Consider the following 13,129-nt stretch of genomic DNA (forward strand, 5'->3'; position numbering starts at 1 on the left):
CTTTCAAGAGAAATCCCAATGTGCTATACCGTGCACTAAACCTGTATATTAAGATCGAAAATCATTCGTATCGACAACGATTCTTTTGTATCTGCCTCGAACTTAAGAAAATTGCTAACAATAAAAAAAAAGGCAGAATTGAGTGTAAAATGGTACAAAGAACGCAGCAGAGATGACACGTTGATCGCCGTGTAAATTAAATTTGGGTAGCGATTGCGTTACCGTAGGAGCCACGATACTATCACAATATACAAATCGATCAGAGTGACTGCATATTTCTGCCAATTATAAAAGAAAACACAACTATATCGTTCATAAAAGACAGATATTAAAAAACGATCCTAACGTAGGTACAAAGAAAGAATAAGCTTGAGACGAGTACAAATTCTCATCCGTGTACGGAATAATTATTCATCCATATCGACCGAGTAATTCCTCGGAAATTCTGCTGATAAATCAATTGAAGTTTCAAATCGAGCAAATCCGAAGTACCACCAGATTGTTGCCACGTGAGAACAATGGCCAACAATACGCCCACCAAGTTTGTATCCGTATATGTATATGCTGAGTGTTACGAATTGCATTCAGTGTTTGTCTATGTATTAATTGACGAAAGTGAAACCGGGTTGGCAACCTTTATAGCATATGCATGCAGGTGTAAAGTTGATGAACGTGTTTTGGGTTACTGTGCGCATGTAACAACGATCTTGCGGTGCTTCGCGTTTGCTCCATTCGCAACTTCCATTGATTTATCAGCAGAATTTCCAAAGAATTATTTCGTAGATGGATCAGTAGCTGAGAAAAACGAAGATTAAGTGGTTACACATTGGTAAGTTCGACCGGTGCCACTTGTCATCACGTTTCGCATAAATGCTGATAACATTTCTCGCTCTTTCAGAGACACTTTTAAATATTCTGTGACGAGCTTTTCGTTCGTAAGCAGGTGCGAACAATGGCCATCTTTTTAACATTCTCCTCTCGTGGTCAGTGTCGACTCTTGTATAGACGATAAAGAACGAATCTTTTTTGAAACGTTAAACTTGAAATATTGGATTTTGGCTAGGAAATACGGCTTTTCAGGCAACTGTGCACTGGGAATTTTCGTTTAAGTTGCTCAAACCTCTGGTCTGTCTTCCACTGGTCGAATATGATCGATTTCTCGTCTCCTCTCGAGTCAATCTTCACCGGTGGAAATTCGACGACGTTCGAGAGGGAAAACAGAGAGGAAAATTGGTGTGGAAGGGATCTCGAAATAAGGAAGAAAAGTTGGAAAGGGTGAACGACGATCCGGCTATCGGGCTAGTAATATCCTTAAAGTTGGAGAATTTGGCCGGAAGCCGAACGGAACTACGATAGATTTCGTCTGGATTCCAGCGAAGGCGGGCCATTTTACCAAAGTTTTCATTCGTTCTTCCATTCTATCTTTCCGAGCCGTCCATAATTTATCGTTGCCTCTGCTATAATCACCGCTTGAATTATAAACGACTACTACAATAATTCATTCCCGATTGAATTTTGATAATTAAACGAGTTTGTTTGTTACTCGAGCAAATACGAGTTTGGAATTATATAACTGAGAGCAATAAAATTTTACGATACGAGTGAATTATGTGCAAATTCAATACATTTATACGTGTAATTAATTATTGACACAACGTCCACTTTGTCACTATTTTCCCTATTCTTCCAAATTTTCCAAAATTACATATATCAATGACTATATATGCCCTGAAACTTTGCAAAGTAATAACAGAAAGCTTTTAAGTCATCTAAAGTCTAGACGTATATAAAATTTCTGTCAACATTCAGTAAAACAGACCACGCTCAGACACGCATATAATATTATTTTCTTCGTCACATTTTCCAAATGTCATATACCAATAGCTAAACATGATACAAAACTTTCCAAAGTGGCGAAAGAAACTTTTTAAATCACCTAGAGTCTAGACTTATATGAAATTTCTTTCAACACGCAGTGAAACAAACGACGTTATATCAAATAATCGTAACTTCAACAAAGCACTAAAGGAAACTTTTTAAATCATCAAAAGTCTAAACCTATGCTACTGTTTTTCCAAGATCCAGTGAAACGAATGATGTTATGGCAAATAAACGTGCCTCGAACAAGGTAGTAACAGAAGCTTTTTAAGTCATCCAAAGCTTAAACAAGGGTAAAATATTTATCTCGCTATCGCGCAAACCTGCATCTAATTTTCCTCAGTTTTCGTTAAATTTTCCAAGTACGTATACTTACATATCAATAATTAAACACCTTGGAACCTTGCAAAATAATAACGCAAGCTTTTAGATTAAAATTTCTTTCAGCATTCACTGAAACAAACGATACTCGAACCTTCTCCAATTTTCCTTATTTTTCCACAAATATTTCACATACCACGTATGCATAACAAGTAAATATGCCTTGAAACCTTCCAAAATAATAACAGAAGCTTTTCGAATGATTTAAATTCTAAAGCTACGTACAATTTCTTTCAATATCCAGTCAAGCAAACCCAAAAGGAAAGACTAATTTTTCCTATTCTTTCCTAATCGTTCAACTACCGCGTGTTTAACATCTAAACAGACCTTAGAATCTTCCTTTAAACCTTAGAAAATAGTAACAGAAACTGGTCAAATCGTCTAAAAGTCTGAAGCTATATCAAATTTCTCTGCCTATTCGCCTTCGTTTCCACATTTCACATTCCAATAACCAAACATCGCTCTAAGATATTAATGGAAACTTTTTAAATCAGCTAGGTCCTGAACTTATAGTAAAATTTCTTTCAGCATGGAATGAAACAAGTGAATCATCAGACGCGTGTCTAACCAGCGCCGACCTCTACTACTGAAACGAGTGTCAGCTCGTTCAGCCTATCCTTTGGACCTCTCGAACGCAATTTCGTGCTCCGTTTGTCTCGGAGACGGGAGTACACACACCGATCTGGGATCGAGTTCGAAAACGTGACCGAGCCGACCGTGTTTGCGGAGGCTGTTTTTTTGACGGACAAGTTCAAAGGAATTACCTCACGGTCTGTGGCGTTCGTTTTTCAGTTACATTTGTCTAGACCAGGTAGAACTCCCTTTGTGTTCCCTATTCAGCTCTAGTTCTACGTTTCTCTTCTTTTTTTACAGGGAAATTATCCAGTCTATCGTACTTCGACAGGGACACTGTGATTTTTCGTTGCGTTTGAAGCTAGCACGAGACTTAATTTTTTAAATTCTTAAGGAGCGTGCGGATGATCGGTATTATAAGAGACCCTCTAGAATCTAGAATACAGATAAAATATATTGTCAGTATTTTTTAGATACCGAAACTGCGAAGTCTTTGAAGACTTAAACCATTATGAAAAAAGTATTGTTAAAGATACTGTATATATGTTTTTTAAATAATTTACCTTCTAAAAGTAAATACAAATACTATTATGTTACATCACTTTAGAATACTAAAGTAATAATATAATGATTTTGCTTTACTTCCAACGTATCGTATTATATACAAATTATTTCAGAAATATTCAAATATTTTAATACTTTCTCAAATACAATATTTTAATATTTCACTTTTACCGAACTATCACATCTTCAACACCAGAGACACAGAAAACTTTGAAGTCGGAAAGATAATTATTTTCTGAGAGTAGTTCATTCTACATTCTTTATTTACCTTGCCATATTGTCAAAAGGTCAACGACACTGAGAAAAGTACATACAGGAAGAATAGTTAATGTGTATGGAGTGGTTGCAAGATCATGGAATAGTGCCAATAGTTGAAAAGTCCTATCTATCTTAAAGGAAGATCAAGCTTGATGAGGAGTGAGAGAAGAGAAGGAACTAAGATAGGTCTAATAGCCATTCAGACGAACATCGAGACGATTTTGTTGGTGCTTCGGTCTGCATTTCCTGATAACGCCGGTTTCAAGCAATAGCTCACCACTATTGGCCGGATCTGTACTAAAACTGCACTCGATTCGAGTGTAAAGTGGAACTACTCGGGTTTATAGCTCGAACAACAACGTCAAAGTTACATTCTACGTTAGATCTTGAACCATCGATATCCAGTGGAATACTTCCAATTATAGTTTCCATTTTCGAAAGTAAAGACATAAATTCTGATATACTGCATTAAACGTGAAGTCGAGTATCACAGCGATATCTTATGCAACTGTAAAATATTAAACGAAGTAAAATTTGTCAGAATTTTCTAAGAAATGTTAACCACGAATTAGGTCACAAATTTTCATGAAATTTCATGTTTTTATTAACTTTACTAGAATTTAACCAATTAAAGAAAATAATACGATACTTCACCGATAACTACCTTACTTATTCTTTGTATTCTTGCATTTTATGTGCATTATCCACATTGTTGCACTTTTACATTTCCCATGCAAGTGCATAAAAATACGCAATCAAGTTCCAATGCTTAATACACCGAATGAGGAGTCAATCTATGACTAGTTACTGAAATACTACCATAGCTTCACGAAGAATCTTTCTTTGAAAAGGACCAAAGGACGTCGTCGTTAACATTCTATACATTCCTCGCGACACATCCTCTAACGAATCTCCTCTATAACCGTCTCTGCGGTTGTCCGTATGACGAATAGGGGATGATAAGTAGACGGCAAGAAGGGACACAGCAGCGGTGTTATCAGACCAGATTCGTTCCATCTAGAGAGACTAGACGGCTCTATTCTCGGATCTACGGACGTGTGCAGTTCCAGCGAGGTCGTGGCTGCGGAGAAAATCGGAAAACAGAGAGCTCGAGCCGCTCTCGAAGCGACGTTACACCGTGGCTATAAATAGAAGAGCCTTGTTAGCGGTTACACACGGCGTTAGTTAGGTGCACGTAGCTATATCGTGGACAGACACACGATTTCCTTCCTTCTTTTATAAAGTGGAAAGGAGCAGTCCAGCCGCCGATAACCGATAATCGTTCCACCTAGCCAAACGAACAACCGCGCCCGATGAATAATGAAACGGCGAACGCTGGGGTCTTCGTCGTTTCGCCGCCCGTTAGCTTCCTCACCTTTAACCCCGGTATATTGTACAAGAACGTCTCCGTTCTCCCATTCCGTCCTACTTCCCATCGATTTTTCTCCTATCGGTTATTACACCAACTCTTCCTCCCTCATTTTCTTCGAAACGCATCAACAACAGTAGTATAACCCTATAACTAGAGAGATTCACTCCGGTTACATTACAGCACATACATTATGATACGCAGGCTCGCGACAATATCGAAACTCTTGTGGATACCTTTTACGAATATGTTACGCGTGTTACAGGAAACATTTGGAAATTTCATTGGCATTGTTCGGAGTAGATGGTGGATTTCTATGGCTGGCAAAAAGGTGTTTGGACGTACCCTTATATTTCTTTCTAATTATAAGTCGATCATAACTCCTTTCTTTAATATTGTGGCGTTTATTTCTACTGCTCGGCCTCTAAAACTTCCTTTCGTCATCCACTGTAAATAAGCGCAAAATATAGCATTCGTTATAATATTTAATAAATATAGAATAACTTTCTATTTTGGTTGAATCTTTTAGACTGTAGATTAGTAAAAATGCCAAGTCTAACAATAACTCTTAAACAGTGTACTAATTATTCAAGAAGATACTCTCACTTTCTGCAAGTGCTCTGACACTTATGAACGAAGATGCACCGCATTGTACGGGACCCTACTGTAAATTCTCCGATTTCTATCATCCACCCGATCGTTAATAGCGTGTTTAAACATTCAACAGCCCAGTTATACGACGACAGAGAGAACAGAAAATGCCACGTTGAGGATTACGATCCTAGATCATGGATCAGAAGAGAAATGCACCTTTGACAAAGAGAAAGTAGAGTCTTGTTTAATCTGATCTTTCAAGGGAACGTGATTTGCCGTGTGATTTAGTCAGACAAAATTTTGGTTACAGTAGGAATGGTATTTGAGATAAGTTTCCGTCGCAATGATTAGACTGCAATTGTTTAGACTGCGAACACATATTCTCATGAATGCAATTAAAAATACGAAACCTGGGGTTAGAATTTATTTTACGTTTGAAATATTATTATAAACTCTATTTGGATATTTTGACTCATCGCTGTACATTTTGTGAATTCTTGCAAATTTAAATTCTCTCTAAACGTTTAAATATCTACAGTTTAATAAAAGTAAGAATCACCGTCGTTGCATTTATTTGCATTTTTCACGCATTTATGAGGAATTTAAAGTTGCAAAAATATGCTAAACTATGTAAACTATCCAAGACATAGTACTCTTTATAATATACAGCGTGTAAAACGAATCTGTACTTATGTTCCATTTGTTCAATTGCATTCATAAAATATAAAATAGATCCATCTATTGCAGTACTCCTAGAAAGAGTAATCAGCCTGATTATCAAGTTATGGATTGCTGCTTTGCATTTATGGAAAATTTAATGCTATAAAAATGCGTATACCTGCTGCTTCTCATAATTTTTATAATATTTAACTAGCGAAAGGAGTTTCCACTTATGTTCCATCTCGTCAATTGCATTCATGAAAAATGAAATAAAAAAACAAAAATAAGGCCATCCATTTCAGCACTTCTGGAAAGAGTAATCGGTCCGACTATCAAATTATGAATTGCCATGCATTTATGGGAAATTTAATGCTATAAAAATGCATATACCTGCTTCTTCTTACAACTCTTCTAATATTTAATGAGTGAAAGGAGTTTCCACTTATGTTCCATTTCCTCAATTGCACTCATGAAAAATGAAATAAAAAAAACAAAAATAAGGCCATGTATATCAGCACTGCCGGAAACAGTAATCAGTCTGACTATCAAATTATGAATTGCTATGCATTTATGGGAAATTTAATGCTATAAAAATGCATATACCTGCTTCTTCTTCTTTTTATAATCCTTATGATATTTAGTGAATGAAACGAGTTTCTATTTATATTGCACTTCTTCAATTGCATTCAATTGAACGATAAATGATTAGAAAATAAAGAATCACTCGGTATAGAAGTAATCAGGCTGACTCATATCCGTGCAGCGTTTTGCCTCGTCACTCGTGAAGCGTAAATTGGAGGTATCTTCTGCTCGTAGGAACAGGCGCAGAGCAACGATACGCGTTAATGGACGGTGAATTGGAAGCGTGTCGTCGCGAAACAGGACAATCTATATTAGTATCTCCTTATTGGTATCCCTTCCTCGTTCCACACGTACGTATGTAGATGTATGCATATATTATTCAAGCATATTTCCTAGATGCCAAGAAATGACCAGCCACGTTTGATAGATTTTATAGGAAAGCGACGTTGGAACGCGAAGTTCCTCACGGTTTGCGCAGCAAAACCGACGCGTTCCGTTTATTTATAAACGTCCTCCTGCTCGGACGGCTTTCAAAATTCCGATCCCATCCGGATATTTTTTCGCACGCTCCGGGGGAATCGATTTTATCGCGACGCAGCTTCGTAACACCGCGATCAACCGTGACGATCCTCCGCAACCAATGCTCTCTCTCTCTCTCTCTCTCTCTCTCTCTGTCTATCTACGAAAAAAAAAAAAAAAAAAAATACAGAATCAATGAAAAGAACTGGAAGAGAAAAAAGGAAAAGAACGAACGAATATGAAGAACCTTTGTTCGATCTTGATTCAATTTCCTCTGGCCTCGGCGCGACGAAAGATTAATTATCAGTCATTCGGCGAGAAACGATCCACCGTGTGAAAACGATTCGCTGTCGAGGAAAAAGAAAGAAAAAGGAAGAAATAGGAGAAACGAAGGATGACCAGGATGACCAATTTTCTCGTTGTTTCGATGAAGTTCTTACTTGTCGCGATGGTAACTTCCAATCGATTCCACCGACGAAGATGAAAATCGTCCGACTAACTGGTTCGTCATAGATCCACCTCACGGATGACGGATGAACGAATTCATTGTTCTTGCTGTCGAGTGTCACCAGAAACACGCACTGATGCGGATTCCGGGTCGCGTGGAATCTCGCTGATGCGAGCGAGACGCGTGTTAGCGTGACGTTGGCTCGTCAAATTCGTTCGCGCAATGTACACGGGACCAAGTCTTTCTTTTTTCTTCTTTTTCTTTTCTTTGTTTCCACCGTTATACGAGTCGTACATTTAACAAGATAGAAATAACGAAATAGAGATACTACAGATCATTGGATGCACTTTTCGACGACGCGGCCACTACTCTGAATGTCTCTGATTCGCTTCCACCTCTTAAACGGCTCTTACGATGCGATTGCCTCTTTGGATACTCGGTTACTACGCTTGTTTATTTTCGTCGAATCGCGGGAATCGTTTGAATGCGAGCGGATGGGAACTTAATCCAGGTCAGGAATGCGTCGATGGTTGAAAATCCGTCGATAGAGCGTAATATCGGGAAAAGTCGGGTTAATTCCGTCGCAGTTCTCGAACGCCGATCCCTTTAAACGGATCGAAGCGGTCCGTGCGTTTACACGCTAGATCGTTTTCACTTGGAATTTCAATTTCTTTCTCTCATGATAGATGCGGTTTAAAATGATACGATCGCGTAGCAGCTGTTTCGTGAAATTTATCACCGTCGACGGTGGCCGTTATTGGAGAAAATCCGAGCATTCTTCGTGGCGTTTGCCCTCGAGATATTTCAATCGAGACCAACCTCATCGAGATTTCATTTGCCAGTCGCGGTTTAAAGAATGCGCAGAGCGAAAGTATCGCCACTGCTAATTCTTTCGTAGCTTAATTTACACCTTAATTTACGTATAGATCTGGTTGCTCGATCTGACGACAGAAAGTTCTCCAAAATAGCTCTTAATATCCTGCAGGAATTTAAGTTTCTTCAAACGTTCTTCCTGCGTTCCAGTTTCTTAATATCCTTGTCGTTGGAAATAGTTGATCCTGTTTCTAGCCAACTTCCTTTCACGGCTTCTGTTTTAATGCTAAGTTGTACTTCAACAATTAGTTATCCACTAATTAAACGATAAACGTATTTGCCTTGGGTGAGAGCTGGCTTTAAATTTCATATTATAACGCAGGAACGCGAAAGAATATGTGTTTCAATAATAAATAATTAATAAGAGGATATTTTCCTCGCAATCTAAATTGAGATTGAGTCTTGAAAGAGTTAAGAGGCCTTAACTCTCTCTCTCTCTCTCTCTTCATTCGCATTTGATCACCTGCACATGTTGTCCATGTCGTCATACTCCGTCTCACTGATATAACATCTCAAGCAGACAGTGAAATCGATCAGATATATCAAACATAAAAGCGTGTCCTGGCTATTTTCAAAACTGCAACTCGTTTTCTTTCTTGCTTCGCAGTTCCATGCGATCAATCAGCGCTGATTAGTCGAATCGAACTGGGCGGCAGCAACCTCTTTTCGAATCGACGCCTATTAATATTGTAGCCGCACCCAATTCTCGCGGCAATGCATCCTCTTCTCTTTCATATCTCAAGAAGACTCGACCACTGTTCAAGGAACGCTTCGTTTCACCCGTGTTCCGTGACCTTTCGCCGACTCACAGTCTTAAATAACGACCGTCTTTCCCTCCACCTTTGACTTCTTTGCACGGCCACTCGTTCCTCTGTGCAAATCCTTGTCTTTGCGTGCACTCAAACGAGTGGAACAGGTGCACTCGTCGATTCGTCGAATGTTTCTCTTTGACTGGAATAAGAATTACGATGAAAAGACGCGTCGGAGCGTTGGTTGGTTATTCCTCGAAGCAGAAGGGTTGCTTTAAGTTCCTCCTTAACCCATTGACGTACTTCGACGAGCCCCGTCATTCGATAGCCTCGTGAAACCCCATCGACTATTCACGCGGAGAGGTGAGCAAGCTTTCAGGACACGCGACGAACAGACAACGTTTCGCGTCTCCCGACGAATGACGAACGATTTTCGAGGGGTCGAGAGAGCCAGAGCGCTGGATATTAACGAGAAAGCTTTCGTTTCGAGCAGAAACGACCAAGGGGAAAGGGGCAGAACGGCAAGAAGAAAGAGAACGACCAAGACGAAGACCTTTTTTTTCAAACGACCCGCTTTTCGCGTGTTTGAAACGCGAAATAAAAGAGAGAAAAAGGGGGAACGGGTGTTTCTTGCGAAGATAAAGAAGGACCCGATCGGCGAAGAGGAAGCCTCTCTCGCTTCGAGCAGTCCTTTCTCTCCCTCGTCTAAAAAGGCCTTACGAATGAAGCACGAACGACCATCACGATCACAAGGACGCGGAGTCTCGTGAAAGAGGAAACGAAGGCGCGAACGAGACCAGCACGCGTTCAAGCCTTCTACGGAGCGGCGACGATCTCGAAAACTGTAGGGGTCGGTTAGAGCCCTCAGGTAAATAGCTGCTAACAACTTTTCTTTTGCTTTTTTTTTCTTTCTTGCGCTGCGAGGGAAAGCCGTGACGGCTTTATTAACGCAACCGTGTTGGCTTCCCAGCGTTTACCACGACGTCCCGTATTCGTCCCTCTTGCAAGAGAACTCGCTGTTCATCATCATCGTCGTTGATAGTACATCCTCGTCGATGCGAATACTCCCAGTCTCCAGGCACGTACTCGAACGCCAACGATCATTAGATTTGAAACGGAAAATCTGCCGTGAGAGAGGAATGAAACGGGAGCAGAATGAACTGGCAACGATCGAGCAATGGTATCCTGGCTCAGTTTGGGGGCAACGATGACCTCGAGCGTGTCTAAGGGGGTGGGTTGGAGCGGTGGTGCGAGCAACGAATCGCTGCCTCGACGTCGAAGCCAGCCGACGCTAGCCACAGAAAGATAGATCGCTGGGATCTGTGGTAGGTCGCATCGATCGTCGAATCCTGGCCTCTACGATGAACACAACCCAATATGAATAACTAGATGCTATCGATAAACACAGTGAAATACGAATACCGACGAACGACACGGAATTGCTAATAGGATTTCGACGAGTAATGAATTTTTCGTGGAAACCAAACGCACCCCTTTAAGCAGAGAACAGATAGCCATCAGGCTTAACCCAGCTCTGTGTCTTACTACTTACCCCAGTGTCGTGTCCTCCATGCCAACAATCGGGAAGCAATCGATCCCTGGTTCCCGCTCTACTTCATCCTCCCGGATCGGCCCGTTTCAGATCGTATCTCTCCCTGTTCTTCTTCTTCTTCTTCTTCCTCGTGGCACGTTCTCTCGGCCTGGGCCAGCGGCGTACCGTCACACACGCGTTCTCTGCCCGTCAGCTTACATCTTGACGGTCCGTGCCAACTGTGTTCCGCAGGAGACACGCTCTCTCGGCCCTCTGCAGCGACACACGACGACCCACGTCCTACTCATGCTCGCACTCCATCCACCGCGCACACGCTCCTCGCTCTGCCCTTACCTACTGCCTACTTCCAGCCAGGGATGCAGTCTCGCCAGCTTCGGGCCACCGGCACAATCTTTCTTCGCACTTTGACCGCCAAGTTTGAAATTTTACCTGAAAACAGCGTCCCAGTTATACGCTGAAGTAACTACCGAAGGCTACAACTTAGTCTATTGTTCTTTTACTTTGTAAATACAGGGTTCGTTGATTTTTTCCATCACCAGTTCTGAGATTTGAAACTTGAAAGTTGCACTTGATCGTTGAGACGAGGTTTCTCTTAGTGGGTAAATCTGCTTTCTGTAACTTTTATTTGGCGGATATAGGGTTCTTTGATTCTTCCCACGACAATTTTGAACATTTACTTGAAACCATCGCTTCGCTGAATCGAAATTAAATTCGCTCTCGCCTTTTAGTTTGCAAGTATAGCGCTCTTTTATCAAAACTTCGAACCTTCTGTTACAATATTATCTTCGTAGATATAGGAAAGCAAAGAAAAGTGCATAGAATGTTACAATTTCTTAAAAGCTTCTTCTTATGAATTCCTCTTAATACGCTTCCTCTTAATTTACAAATATTTATGCCATTTTCTTGCAATGAACATACAAACACGTAAATACTACGTATAAATAATAATCATCTACTTGGATAATAATAATTGAGACGTTTATAAAAAGTCGTGTTGGTCAATTTCACTTCTCAGATACTCGTTTGATACTGCTAATTATTCTACCGTTATAAGAACAAAGCTGGTCGTCGTCATCTTTCGCAGCTTCCCCAAATTTCTACGTTCCTCGTGCAAAAATTCCTGGTGAAAAATTGCAAAATGCTTTCGTCGGCTCGCTGGCGTATAAAAAACTAAAAACAAGAAACGTGGAAAGATAGAATCGAACGGCAAATAAAATAAAATAGAAAGCGAATAAAAGAAATACGAACGATGAGTAAAGGGTGGAAAATCGAGAGAGAGACAGGGCGCCAGAATCGATGCAGTCCTCTCTGTGGATTTAGTGCATAGTAGGGGCGCACGCTCCCCCAGGGTAGGATTAGTCACGATCCCACTCGGTCGTAAAGTTTCAAAGGTAAAAGGAAAAAAGGTGGAACCTCGTAACGAGCTGTCACCTCGTGCCATTCTATTATTCCGGTTCGGATCATGTACCATGTAACTGAAGAGAATTTCTCGGTGACGTTAATTGTCGAGTCGTAGATAGGCATCGTAGGTAGGTAGAATCGATCGTGACGAAAGGCTCGATCTGAAATTGATAGAAAACGAGAAAGAACCCTAGGGAAATGAAATCTTGGGGCACGATTGTACTTTTCTCTTTTTCTCGGTAAAAATTGATGAATTTATTCGTCGATTTGACGGAATAAAGGGAACATCAGACGATTTAATTACAGGAAAATAAAAGAATATTAGATATGAATAGAAATTTAATACGTAAAATTGTACCTAACGCGCGTAGCATTTCTTCCCGTTACATTTGAAAGCTGGGTAAACATTTAACACCGTGTTCACCATTTTCTACGTTATTACCTTGTTAATTGAGAGAAACGAAGATAGCGTACAAAGCTTCGTTTACTAACGACATGCAGTTATCGTACAAAATTGTTTAATGGGCCCCGTGGCTATGTTTGCGATTAACGAGCTTACAGGGTACTCGAGTTTATGTATCCACCTCTGTATCACCGCTATCGGATAGAACTACGCTCCCCAGCAAACAGGGCTGGCGCTACTCGCTGGCGTTACCCCTGGAAAATGTCCATCAACTTGTATCAGAATCGATATTTTAACGTTAGAATTATTTCTTCTTTACTTATAT

The 13,129-nt window shown here is 40.4% G+C and overlaps 1 protein-coding gene across 6 annotated transcripts in view; it reads right to left on the reverse strand.

Moving 5' to 3' along the window:
* The window catches only part of LOC138178226 (uncharacterized), a 40,105-nt gene extending 28,692 nt beyond the window's left edge, over nt 1-11,413 (reverse strand). For 2 of the 6 annotated variants that reach the window (XM_069109847.1, XM_069109849.1), the window contains exon 1: nt 11,001-11,413. The gene's annotated coding sequence lies outside the window, so the exon portion shown is untranslated. Of the gene's footprint in view, nt 1-7,818; nt 9,061-11,000 lie in introns of those variants that run through there. The other 4 variants (XM_069109850.1, XM_069109851.1, XM_069109856.1 and 1 more) reach the window with 3 other exon arrangements.
* Between the last annotated feature and the right edge of the window lie 1,716 nt (nt 11,414-13,129).

Source organism: Bombus flavifrons, chromosome 3 (assembly GCF_040668555.2).
Source record: "Bombus flavifrons isolate JBK064 chromosome 3, iyBomFlav1_principal, whole genome shotgun sequence".
Lineage (NCBI taxonomy): Eukaryota > Metazoa > Arthropoda > Insecta > Hymenoptera > Apidae > Bombus > Bombus flavifrons.